Genomic DNA, 12,187 nt, shown 5'->3' with positions numbered 1-12,187 from the left:
TGGCACTCCAGCCGACCGGCCCTGTCCCGCCCCTGGGCTGGGGGCCCGGCGGAGCGGGGGCACGGTTGTGAGAGCTGCCAGTCTAGCGGCCTTCTCGACCTGCTTTTGGGAAGAGGAAAACCAAGCCGGATAAACCACTGCCAGCCAGCGGGGGCCCGCTCGTCCCTCGGGGTGTCCTTGAACAATACCGGATTCCTGTTTTAGCCTGTGTGCCCGGCACGAGCCTACTCGTTTTTGCCAAAGAGACGGAAGTAGAAGATTGGGATTTTTACAGTGTTAGACATTACGCGTCATAAGCCAGCGGCCTAATTATTTACAGGGACCAAGGATACTCACTGCCTCTGCCTGCCACACGCCGGTCTACTATTTAATATCGTAATACGCCTAAAAGGGATTAGTCACATTTGAAATTAATTAAAAGAGAACATTCATGATTTCAGAATAAAGCTTATCCAAGCTAATGAAAATTAATCTGACTTATTCCCACGTGGGTTTCTAACGCTTCTGAAACCCATCTTCCAGGAAAAGGATAGCATACGGTTCGTTTTCAGTGACCTAACTGCAGAAAGGGCGTGTGTGACTTTCGCACATAATTCCTTATTTAATGCTACATGTCTATTAGCATGCTCGTTCTTATGTATGGTATTCAAACAGATTGAATCCCGCGGCCAGGCGCAGGCCCAGAGCTCCGCTAGACGGACGGGACTGAGAGAGCAGCTCAGCGTAGCCCGAGGAGAATCAGCCTCCCCGCCTGCAGTAGCAACGGCTGCTGACTCAGGAGCTGGGGCATTAGGACTGGTACGAAGATGAGTCGTAGCATCCCGGTTTCCCCTGGGGTCTTCAAGCCACGCGCGCGCGTGTGCACACACAAGCGCACACATACACACGCGTGCACACGCAAATGCACATGCATGCACACACGTACACGCACACGCACGCACACTTAGCCAAAGGCAGCAGTCTGGGTAAGGTTGGAGGTCCCGGACTTTAACTTTTAAACCAACCACATGAACAAATCAAACCCCATAATTGAATGATCAAGTGCCAGGACAGGAAGTGAGGAGAGGAGAAGGGGCCCAGTGACGCGGGCGGTGGGCAGTGTGTCCTGCAGCCCAGACCCCTGCGCGGTCCTCCATCCACACGAAGTTATTATCTTCTGCCCTGCGACCCTGGCTCTGTGGCCTCCGGTGGTATAAACAACATCCTCCAGGCCACACCGCAGCGCAGCACAGCACAGCACACAGCACACAGCACACAGGACACAGCACAGCACACAGCACAACACAGAGCACACAGCACACAGCACAGCACAGCACACAGCACACAGCACACAGGACACAGCACAGCACACAGCACAACACAGAGCACACAGCACACAGCACAGCACAGCACACAGCACAGCACACAGCACACACCACAGCACACAGCACACAGCACACAGCACACAGTACAGCACAGCACAGCACACAGTACACAGCACAGCACACAGCACACAGCACAGCACAGCACACAGCACAGCACACAGCACACACCACAGCACACAGCACACAGCACACAGCACACAGTACAGCACAGCACAGCACACAGTACACAGCACAGCACACAGCACACAGCACAGCACAGCACACAGCACACCGCAGCACAACACACACAGTGCACAGCACACAGCACAGCACACCGCACACCGCAGCACAGCACAGCACACAGCACACAGCACATAGTACACCGCAGCACAGCACAGCACACAGCACACAGGACACCGCAGCACAACACACACAGCACACAGCACACTGCAGCACAGCACAGCACACAGCATACAGCACACAGCACAGCACAGCACACAGCACACAGGACACCGCAGCACAGCACAGCACAGCACACAGCACACAGCACAGCACACAGCACACAGCACAGCACACAGCATACAGCACACAGCACAGCACAGCACACAGCACACAGGACACCGCAGCACAGCACAGCACACAGCATACAGCACACAGCACAGCACACAGCACACAGCACACAGCACAGCACACAGCACACAGCACACAGCACACAGCACACAGCACAGCACACAGCACACCGCAGCACACACGCTGCCCTGCACGGGAGGCCACACAGAGTAACATGACGTTAGACACTACCGTGTCTCTAGCCACCTGCCCTCTCCCAGGCCCGCCTGGACACCAAGACTTCACCTAACGCCACCACCAAAGTCTTCATGCTGGAAAGACCACAACAAGACCGCCCGAGGTTGTGTACCAGGGCCGTACAATTTTGGTAATGGGGGCAATCAGCACGAGAGGCGGGCCGGACGACGTGTGCAAACGCGTTTCCCGATCAGCAGTTTTCACAATCAGCATGTATCAAGGCGGCCAATGAGAATGGAAAGGCCTACGTCTCCTCAGAGCGCGTTCTGGGGACGCCTGAATTCATAGTGTTTTCCCCAGGCCGGCCTCATACAATTCACACAGATATGATTCCTCACCCTGAGAACGCGCGGCGTGCATCACGGGCCTGTCAGGCTGGATTTATATGACGGGGGAGTCTGGAGGAGGCGTTATTGATGGCAAATGGAAGATCCACCAGAAATTGGCAATCGGAAGTATTTCTGAAAAACCCCTTTTTCGCTTGAAAGGGCTATAAATCTAAAAATAATTTTGAATTCACAAGCAATCCTTTTATGCAATAAGTTGATAGCAAATATATTACTGAAGGGACACATAATTACCTTAAAATCTACCACAGTTAGAAATGTACTGAAGCACTTAAATTATAATTCAATTTTATAATAGTAAAATACATAACAAGTCTATTTTACTGTTGATTTCCCCCCGAGTCTCCCTTCTATCCTTGCATACATATAAAGAAAAAGTGGAACTATTTATAAACTTGTCTCCCAGACCGTCTCAGGAAGCCCCCCAAATTTGTGGCTATATGAAATCTTGATTTTGATGAGCAAGAGAAAGGCAAGTTTCATCACGCCTTTCCGTATCCGGGGCCAGCGGTCCCTCGCTCCCGGGCAGGACAGAGGGTTTCCATTGACTCCCTTTGGCAAGCAGGTCCCTGTGTAGACTGAAGGAAGCCGGGAGCTAGGAAGGAATCCAGACCCAGGCCTTCTAGTTGTGTATTAGAATTTTATTCTATAAATATTTTAAATGTTTGTTTGTTTTGAGAGAGAGAGGCAACATGGGCACGTCCATGCAGAGCGAGAGGGAGAGAGAACGGACATGGGGCTGGATCCCGTGAACTGCAAGATTATGACCCGACCCAAAGTCAGGAGTCGGATGCTCAGCAGACTGAGCCCTCCACAGGCCCTGCGTATCAGGAGTTTAATTTGGCCAGCTCGGTGGGCCACTTGGTATCTATCTCTATCTCTGTCAATGTCTATCTATAAATGCATATTTACCTCTACATCCCTAAGCATCACTGGATCGATATCCATAGCGTATCGATGACTAGAACTACGTTTATAATATCTATATCCGTAGGCATAGTGTAGCTACATCTATCTCTACTAGAGCCGTGTCTGTACCCGTGTGTCCACACCCCGCCCCCGCCCCTCGTTCTCTCCCCTCCTGCTGGATTGGCTGTGGGACACGGCACGTGGGACGGAGGTCGGAGCTGCCCCGGCCGCACGCTCGCTGTGCCAGCCTGGGCGTGCGGTTTGCCTCCTCACGTCTCAGTGTCCTCATTCATCTGTTGAGAGGGGGTCCTGGGGGCTCACTGTGAATTTAAATAACGGATCACACGTGCTTTGTGGGCTATAAAATACCCCACACAAGCCAAGTGCCGCTAGCGGCCACTTTGGGAGGTGGTCTTAACGGAGGAGAAGCCCCCATTTGAAGACCTATTCCGCCAGGACGCCCGCGGTTCACCCGCTTGCCCCCAGTGGGCGGATCGCAGGGCCTGTGGACGGAGGAGCGGGGCGCCTGGCCTGAGGCTGGGGCAAGGCCGCGCAGAGGGAGCGCTGCTCCCTCTCGGCCTCAGTTTCCTTCTCTGTAACATTGTCTGCTGATTCCATTAGAAGACATCGCCCCAAGACCTGGGCTAAGCCCAACACTAAGCAGGAATGAAGTGTAAAGACAAGCAGGGTAAGTAGAGTCACCTTTGGTCCCAAATGGGCCCGGACCCCGACATGTGACAGGCTCCTGTGCTCGCAGCCCGGGAACCCCCGGGACAGAAGAGAGAGACGCGCAGCCGCCCGGAGCCCTGCTCCCAGGGCCAGCGGGGGGGCCNGCGATCCAGGCGGCGCCTGCCTCCTCCCCCAGGACCTCACCCTCTGCCAACGCTTCCCCCCCGCCGGGCGCACACGCCCCCCACCACGCAGTCAGTCCAGGGCTTTCCACTGGCAGCCTCTTCCAGGCAAGGGCGTGTGTGTGGTTCTCGTGCTGAACTTCCGAGCGTGCGGCTTGGGGGGCATTTTGCTCGTCGGAAGGTTTCTGGACGAGGTGAGCAAAGCTGGCACTTCAGGGGGTCTGTGACTGTCCGTGGCCTGAGTCACCGTCTACAACCAGCCCGGGGCGGCCGCAGGGGTGCGGACAGCAATGCCACGGGGCCTGGCCCTGCCCTGGGGGCCTTGGTCCTGAGGGAGGCGGGACACACACACACACACACTGACAGCAAGGACTTGGACGGTGGCAGCGTCACATCCAAACACAGGACTCCAGGGGCCCGGCTGACGTGCCAGCTGCCTGTGCTGACACTTCGCCGGCTGAGAAACCTCCCCGGGAGCGAAGCGCGACTCAGCAAGACCCGCGCGGGGGGTGTCGCATCTCTGTCTTCTCAGACTGTGGCTTCTCACAAAACCCAGCGTGTTGACAGCGGAGCTGGGCTTCAGCACAGCACCCTTCCTCCTCCAGGCGGGGGACCCTGCGGAGTCCTGGGCGAGCACCGTGGGGAGCACGTCAGGGCCGGGCTCACCTTCTGTCTTGCCGGTAAAGTGGTAAAGTTTATGCCGGGGACATTATTGAGCTGACTTCCTGCATGGAGTGATTTTATGACGCTCCCTTGAAAAGGGGGTTAAGCACACCGTGGGAGGGAGCGGGGGCGCATGAAGGTAACGGCACTGTTTCAAGGGGCACTAGAGGCTGCCGAGCCCTGCCTTCCTTGCTTCTTCCTCGCTCCTTAAGGGACATGGGGCACAGAGGCCTGCTTCGTGCCCCTGGGGTCATGGCCAGCGGCTGGGAACTGGTTCTTGCACAGGGACTACTCATCATGACCGTGACCCTGGGTCCTGCCCTGCTGCCTCCCCGCTCCCTCCAGGGCCTGGTCCCCAAGTTCGCAGCCTGCGCTCTCAGGGGCTAAGTAAAGCCGCCCGAGCAGCAGAGAGAGTCCCGACGGACCCCTCCCTCCTGGGCACTGCTGACTTCATTCACCCTCCGTGGGCCTGTCCCAGGCTCGCAGCCCCCGGAGAGGCCTGGATGACGCCTGCTTCCCTGGGGTGAAGTCCTCCAGGTCCCCACCGGCAGCCTCCCTCCCCAGGCCCGGTGACGAGTAAAGACCCAACACATGACCGTGACTGATTCCCTTCCCAGCCGGCTCTGGCTCTGTCCCTCCCAGCCCCCCCGGGAGCCCTTTGCTGCTGCCTTTCCCAAAATTATCTGGGCTGCCTTGGCTTCCTCTGGAGCACACCAGAGGGGGCATCCGCCAGGGGTCCACTCGCCTCCGAGGCTTGCACAAATGTGTGAAAATATACACACAAGGATCGATGACACAGCATCGTCTACACAGGACTGGAAAAAAAAAACCCAAAGAGACTGAATGTCTCTCCCTATAAGACTAGATCAGTAAACGAGAAAACAGCTAGTCTGGGCTGCTAACGAGGCCGTGGAAAGAGTGAAACCGAGCTGCACGTAGTGACGTGGGACGTAGCCACCACATGTGGTCAAATAAAAGTATCAAGTGGCAAAATAGATCTCACCTGTGTCATAAACACTTCTGTGTGTGTAGTGGGAATGTGGAAACCCTTACCCCCCACCCTCTTCTTGCCCAGATGCATCCAGAGATCGGATCTGACGGAGGGGGAGAGAGGCTAACTTCTTAAGTAGACTTTCCTCCTTGTTTCCTTCTTTTTCCTTCCACAGAATAACTAAAAACCTATCATAAAAAGTGTAAGGTCAGCATCCCGTTCCCTGAGCACTTAGCTGCCTCTCCTCGAGCCATTTACGAGCTGGCTCTCCAAGCAGGATGCTTTTCAGACGAGCGTCTGTCTGCACTTTGGCTCTGGGCCCCACAGGACGGCAGAGCCGGGGAGGGCTTCCTCATCTCCGTGGTNCCGCACCCCCGCGCCCCCTCAGCCCAGGGCCTCCTCCCTACTGCTGGTTTGCGCTCTGCCATCTGACGTGCACCCCGCTGAGAAAGCTCGCCCCTCCTCAAGGCTTGTATCTGAATCAGAGATCAGGCACAGGGCAGACCTTTAAAGAGGTCTTCCAGGCGTCTTATCTGGGAGTCTAGTGGGGCCCCCCCTCCTGCGGCACCTGGTACATTACTGCGGAGCGGAATGAGGCTCATTCTCACCACGCGCCAACCCCTTGCCTCCTTTCTTGTGCGAGCAGCCCTGCCCCTCTGCTCACACGTCAGCGTCAGCGAGAGTTAGCAGGGCGGGTGAAAGCCACGTGACTCACCTAAGCCAGAGCCTTGTTAAAACAGAAGCTGCCATCAAGGGGTGGAGGGCATGTCGAGGGGGGGGGATGCAGTTTCTATCTGTGGACTTCGATTTCCAGGGATCCCCTGCGTTCCCCCCCCACCTCGGCCCCGGGAACCCCAGGGCCCACATGCCTCAGTTCCTCGGGTTGGGTCTTCTAAGTTCATCTCTACAGACACTATACTTGGCTACACAGTTTCCTGGCAAATTAAAGTTCCTCTCTTTGATTTTAAGCATTCTTTTTGCCTTTAATCCCTCGTGCCGGAACTACAGGTTTGCCATGAATTCCTTTGAACTTTGTGACTATTTCGTAGGTATGTAACCCGATTTGTAAATGTCAGCGCAATCCATGCTTCGATCCGGTTTTTCAGGTGATGATGGTGATGACAGCTCATGTCAGGGCGCCTTTGCACTTCACAGGTGTGTCATTCGGTCGCAGCAGCCACACCAGCCGAGCGTCTTCGTTATTCCCGGCTTCTTTGCGGATGAGAAACCAGAGGCACCAGGCAGGTTGGTAACCTGCAGAAGTCCTACAACCGAGAAGTGGCGAAGCGGGCGTCCTAATCCGGCCCTCCGATTTCTGAGGCTCTTCCCGAACGCTCTCCCGTCGAGCTTTCGAGGGGCAGTTGAGCCACTAACGTTAACACAGGCCGCCAGAGCTGCGCACGGGAACCGGAGGGCAAGGCCCAGGGACCGCTGAGCAGAGGGAGCGGGCGGATGGGGCCTGGTGCCCGTCGGGTAGCTGAGGCGCATGTGCTGCCTAGAAGTGCTATGTCCTTCCTCATCCGTCCTGCTCACTCCCGGTGACTGTCCCTGTCCCTGCCTGCCTCGGTGACCGTGTCCACTCCAGCCCANGTGTCCTTCCCTTGGTGACTGTCCCCACTCCTCCGGTCTCCTGGTGACTGTGTCCACCACTGCCCACCCCAGTATTGACTTGACTATGTCACACCTTTTCTCTCTCAAGACCTCAAACACTACATTCTTCCCTTGAGGATGATCTTGCTGTTAATTTCCCCGAGAAAGGCGGGCCATCAGAAGAGAACTTAANATTCACACGTTGACCTCCTGACCCCAGGACCTCAGAATGCTACTGTATTTGGGATGGAGTCCTCAAAGGGGTGAGTACGTTAAAATGAGGTCCTGGGAGAGCCCCAGTTCAGTGTGACCGGTGTCCTGATTAGCGAGGAGGACGCCATGTGAGGACACAGAGAAGACAGGTGACCACACGCCAAGGAGAGGGCCTCAGGGACAGGCAGCCCGGCCGGCACCTTCAGGCCAGACTTGCAGCCTCCAGGGCTGGGAGACCAGGATTGCGCCAATCCGCCCAGGCTGGGGCTCTGTCACCCAGCTCCAGGCCAATCGACCCCCGCGACGCCTGTCCCCTCTGCACCTGGCCCTGCGCTTGCTGCCGCTCCCGTGAGACGGAACAATGAATTTCTTCTGCCCCTTTAGAAAACCAGCAGGGGCGCCTGGGGGGCTCAGTCAGTTCAGCGTCCAACTTCGGCTCAGGTCATGATCTCTGGGTTTGTGAGTTCGAGCCCCGCGTCGGGCTCTGTGCTGACAGCTCGGAGCCTGGAGCCTGCTTTGGATGCTGTGTCTCTCTATGACCCTCCCCCACTCACGCTCTGTCTCTCACTGTCTCAAAAATGAATAAACATTAAAAAAAGTAAATAAAAAAGAAAACAAGCAAATACACAAACCACTGGTGAGTTGTGATCAGTGTGACATAACGGATGTTTTTAAACCTAGCTGTACTCTTCATGGGTTTAGAACTGTTTTCCTGAGAGAAAATTCTGCTCTCCCTGGAGGAGCCCTCCACCTCTCCTGGGATGATCGGCCGTCAGGTGGGTGTTTCATTCTCCTCAGTTTCCTCCAAACGACACCAACTTCGATCAGCTGGTTGTTTGACGGTAGTTCTGTACGGAAAACCTTCCCTTTAGGTGCTTCCCCAACTTCGCCAGCTCCCATGGGATGCTAGAGCGAGGAGCTGCTCTACACTGGGAGGGAAGAGGGCTCTGATCTGCATCATTTGCTGACTTCCAGGGTGGAAAAGCGCCACCCGGGCGGTTTCCGGCTGCCAGCGGGAGGTCACCGAAGGAGGGCGAGTGGCTGTAGATGTAAGTAACCTTCAGAGCCCAGCTGACAGTAAAGTGCGGTAAAGGATTAGGACATGGCAAACTTGGAGCTTTTGCTACCTTTCAAAAATATGATTTAATTGGGGCGCCTGGGTGGCTCAGTCAGTTGAATGGCTGATTCTTGGTTTCGGCTCAGATTATGGTCTCAGGGCTGCGGGATCGAGCCCCACGTTGGGCTCTGTGCTGACAAGCGTGAAGCCCGCTTGGGATTCTCTCTCTCCCTCTCTCTGCACCTCTCCCCTGCTTGCACTCTCCCTGTCTTTCTCTCAAAAAACTTTGAGTGTAAGTTGATATAATTTAACTTGAAATGATGGCCGTTTAACAAATGACTAAAGCCTAACAACCAGCTTTTGAGAGCTGAGAGCTGGTCTTCATCGCACCACGAGCTGGTTATCATTCAGCAAAACACTAAGGTCCATGTGTTTCTTCAGAGAGTCTAAATTTTTTACTTTGATCATGCTGGGTCATCAGAGAAGTTCGTATTTGGACCAAATAACTCCTTTCGGCTGAACCACATCGGAAGCCCCTGTGTTACAAGAACCTCCTAGTCCATGAAGCAGAGACTCTGCCCCACAGAAGAAGCTGGAAGCATCGCACACTCACTTCCTCTGCAGCCACGTACAGGCACGTGACCCAGGCTCTGCCAACTGGAGACGCCCGCTGCAGTGACATGAAGGGGGGGGGTCCCTGTGGGGTCCATCGTGCAAATGGCAACTCGGGTCCAGATCCCGCAAGTCTTAGCAACGAGCGCAATCATCTCTCTGCAGCCTCTGCACACCTTCTGCCGCTCTTTCTCTGCCCTTCCTTCTGGAAGTTTTCCCTCCACCCCTTTCCTCTGTTGCCCTACCACATGTTTGTATCCCTAAATAGTATCTTGTTTTGCATGGTTTGGACTTTGTATAAATTCATATAAATGGAATCACGCTGTGTGCCCTGTTCTGACTTTCTTTTGCTCAACACTGTTTCAGAGATTCGTCCCGACTGTTGCTTGCAGCCGTAGTTTGTCGATTCTTCACCCCAGGGCATTATTCCATTGCATGAACACACCAGTTTCTTTACCATCCCACTGCGGAGGGAGAGCTGGGCTGTTTCTAGACTTTTCCTCGTTCGTCTTTTGCTTATTTGGCTAAGGGAAAAAACCTCCACCTCGGACAGAGGCTGGAAGGGATACAAGTTACATCTGAATGTTGCTTGGCTTGGTTTCACGTAGGGCATAAGGAGGTTAAAAAACTTGGTCTCTGTCCCTTTATATCTCAAAACTTTGATTTCATTGAGACCAAGAGAATCGAAACAAGGGCTAGTGAAGCGACGGGAATTTCTGGAACGTCAGCAGTTTCAAAGACACCGCGAGGCAGTGAAACCAGAGCGCAGAGCAACGAGCAGTGCCCTCAGGCATGGACATCTGAGCCGTAACGCTGGAAACGCTAGCGACCCCACACAACTATTTACCTCAGGAAGGAAATCTGAAGAAGTACTGAGGTGTGAAGGAGTCTTTGGGAAATTTCTCGGGGCAACCAACCTACTGACCGATATTTCTCAGGGGTCTACTTTGTACAAGGCCTTCTATTAGGTATTGAAGGGAGCACACCAACATTTACAAGAAAAGGTGCCCTAGACCTCAAAGAGCTTAGACGTTGACTGAAGACAGACACAAATACCAGGACATGTGGGCTGAGGGTCAAATGAATGGCCAGGAATATAACCTCTGTAAGTGTTCTGTTTCACCCCTGGATTGTAAGCTCTGTGGGAGCAGGGACTGAAGCAGTCTTCTTTCCCCCCACGAAGAGACTGGAATTGTCCGGAAAGACTTTGTGGAGAAGGCAGGTCTTGGTGTGAACCCTGAAGGGAGGCAGCGTCAATTCTGAACAGGAAGAAAGAGGTTATGGAACAGGTAAAGGGGCTGGGCCTTGGCACTGGGGTCGGAGAGAGGAGAGAGCCAGGCTGCAGCAAAGAGCTGTTCAGCTAACGAAGTCGGGGGAGGGGGGCGCAAAAGTCGAGGCCTTGAATGCCACGTTAAGGAGTTTAATTTTATTTTACAGTTAGTGAGAATAACTGCACTGCAGTGCTTTGAGCAGGGGAGGAAAAAACCCTGTGTTTTGGGGAGATGTATGTTCTAGAGGGATGCAGAAAAGAGTGGCAGATAGGATGACGGACTAACTGGACCCCCTGTCACCAGCTTAGTTGGGGGTTATTTGCACAGTGGCAGTTGGAGGGTGCCAAGGGGTGGTAGGAAGCGACAAGCCCCAAGGCCCAAGCACTTTTCGGGAGCCTCATATTTTCTTCTGTCCTTTTGGACAAAGCAAGTCACACGTTGAGCACCAGGTTCAAAGGAGTGGAAAATACATACACTTCTTGATGGAAGGAGGGGCAAAGCCACAAGCAAAGGGGTGAACCTACAGGGAAGAGTGAGCTTCTGGCCAGTTTTGGAGTCTCCTACCCCAGGCTAAGGGCTAAAGAAAACAGAAAGGTCTAGATGCTTGGAGAGCTGGGTTAGAAAGAGCAGAAATGCACACATCCGCTGGAACACGTCTAAATGCCACACGTCTTAGAATATCATCTGCCTACCTTCTGGTTTGGAGAGATTAATCCAGATATCAGGCAGATCAGTTCAGGCAGGTGTTTCACCCAGCTCCCAGAACCTGGGTGTCTAGAAAAACAGACTCGGATACTTTGTCTTTCCCTGGTTCTTTTGGGCCCTGAGCCATTTTCAAAATAAAAGTGAACACTGCGTGTAACCTGCTGGAAGCTTTCCTGGGTTCTTATCAGCCTGTGTCAGCCGGCGAACTCTCTCAGAACAAACCTCATGTCCCCCCTGGTTTCTACCAACACTTTCCAGCACGGGCATCAGGGGCACAGTATGGGGGGCTGACAAGCTTTCTGCAGACCATAAAAAAAAAAAAGCTTTTGAGTCATGACAAAAATTTCAACTCAAACTAGCAAAAGATACTGAAAAATCTAACCTCACATACATCATTAAAAGAGTTTGAAAGCAATTTCCAGATTTTCTTGCTTCCTTGGACTTCTCAGTTAGAGATGCCCAGAAGATCGCACAGACCACAGCAATTGAAATGACTTCTTTATAGCCAAATAAATCCCAAGGGAAAATGACTAAGTATTGCTTCAAACTCCGCTTCATGGCAAAAATGCAAAAAAAGATACGTAATGTAGGCTGGGGATGAATTACTGTGTTTGCTGTGTTCGGAGGTCTCTAAAAGAAGCATGCTGCCGACGGTGCTGGGAAGGGCGTACGATAAAGCCCAGGGACAGGGAGGGCCCCCCGTTCAAGGCTATCTTCGTTCTCCAGGAGGGGAAGCCCGAACCTCCGCAGCCCACGCCCCGCATCACATCCACACAAGCCAGGTTTCCAGGGTTCCGCCCCAAACGTGTCCTAAGCAACTCCTTGCCG

The sequence above is a fragment of the Crocuta crocuta genome, unplaced genomic scaffold, assembly GCF_008692635.1.
Source record: "Crocuta crocuta isolate KB4526 unplaced genomic scaffold, BGI_CrCroc_1.0 scaffold408, whole genome shotgun sequence".
NCBI classification, from domain to species: Eukaryota; Metazoa; Chordata; class Mammalia; order Carnivora; family Hyaenidae; genus Crocuta; species Crocuta crocuta.
Note: the sequence above shows the minus strand (reverse complement) of the source record.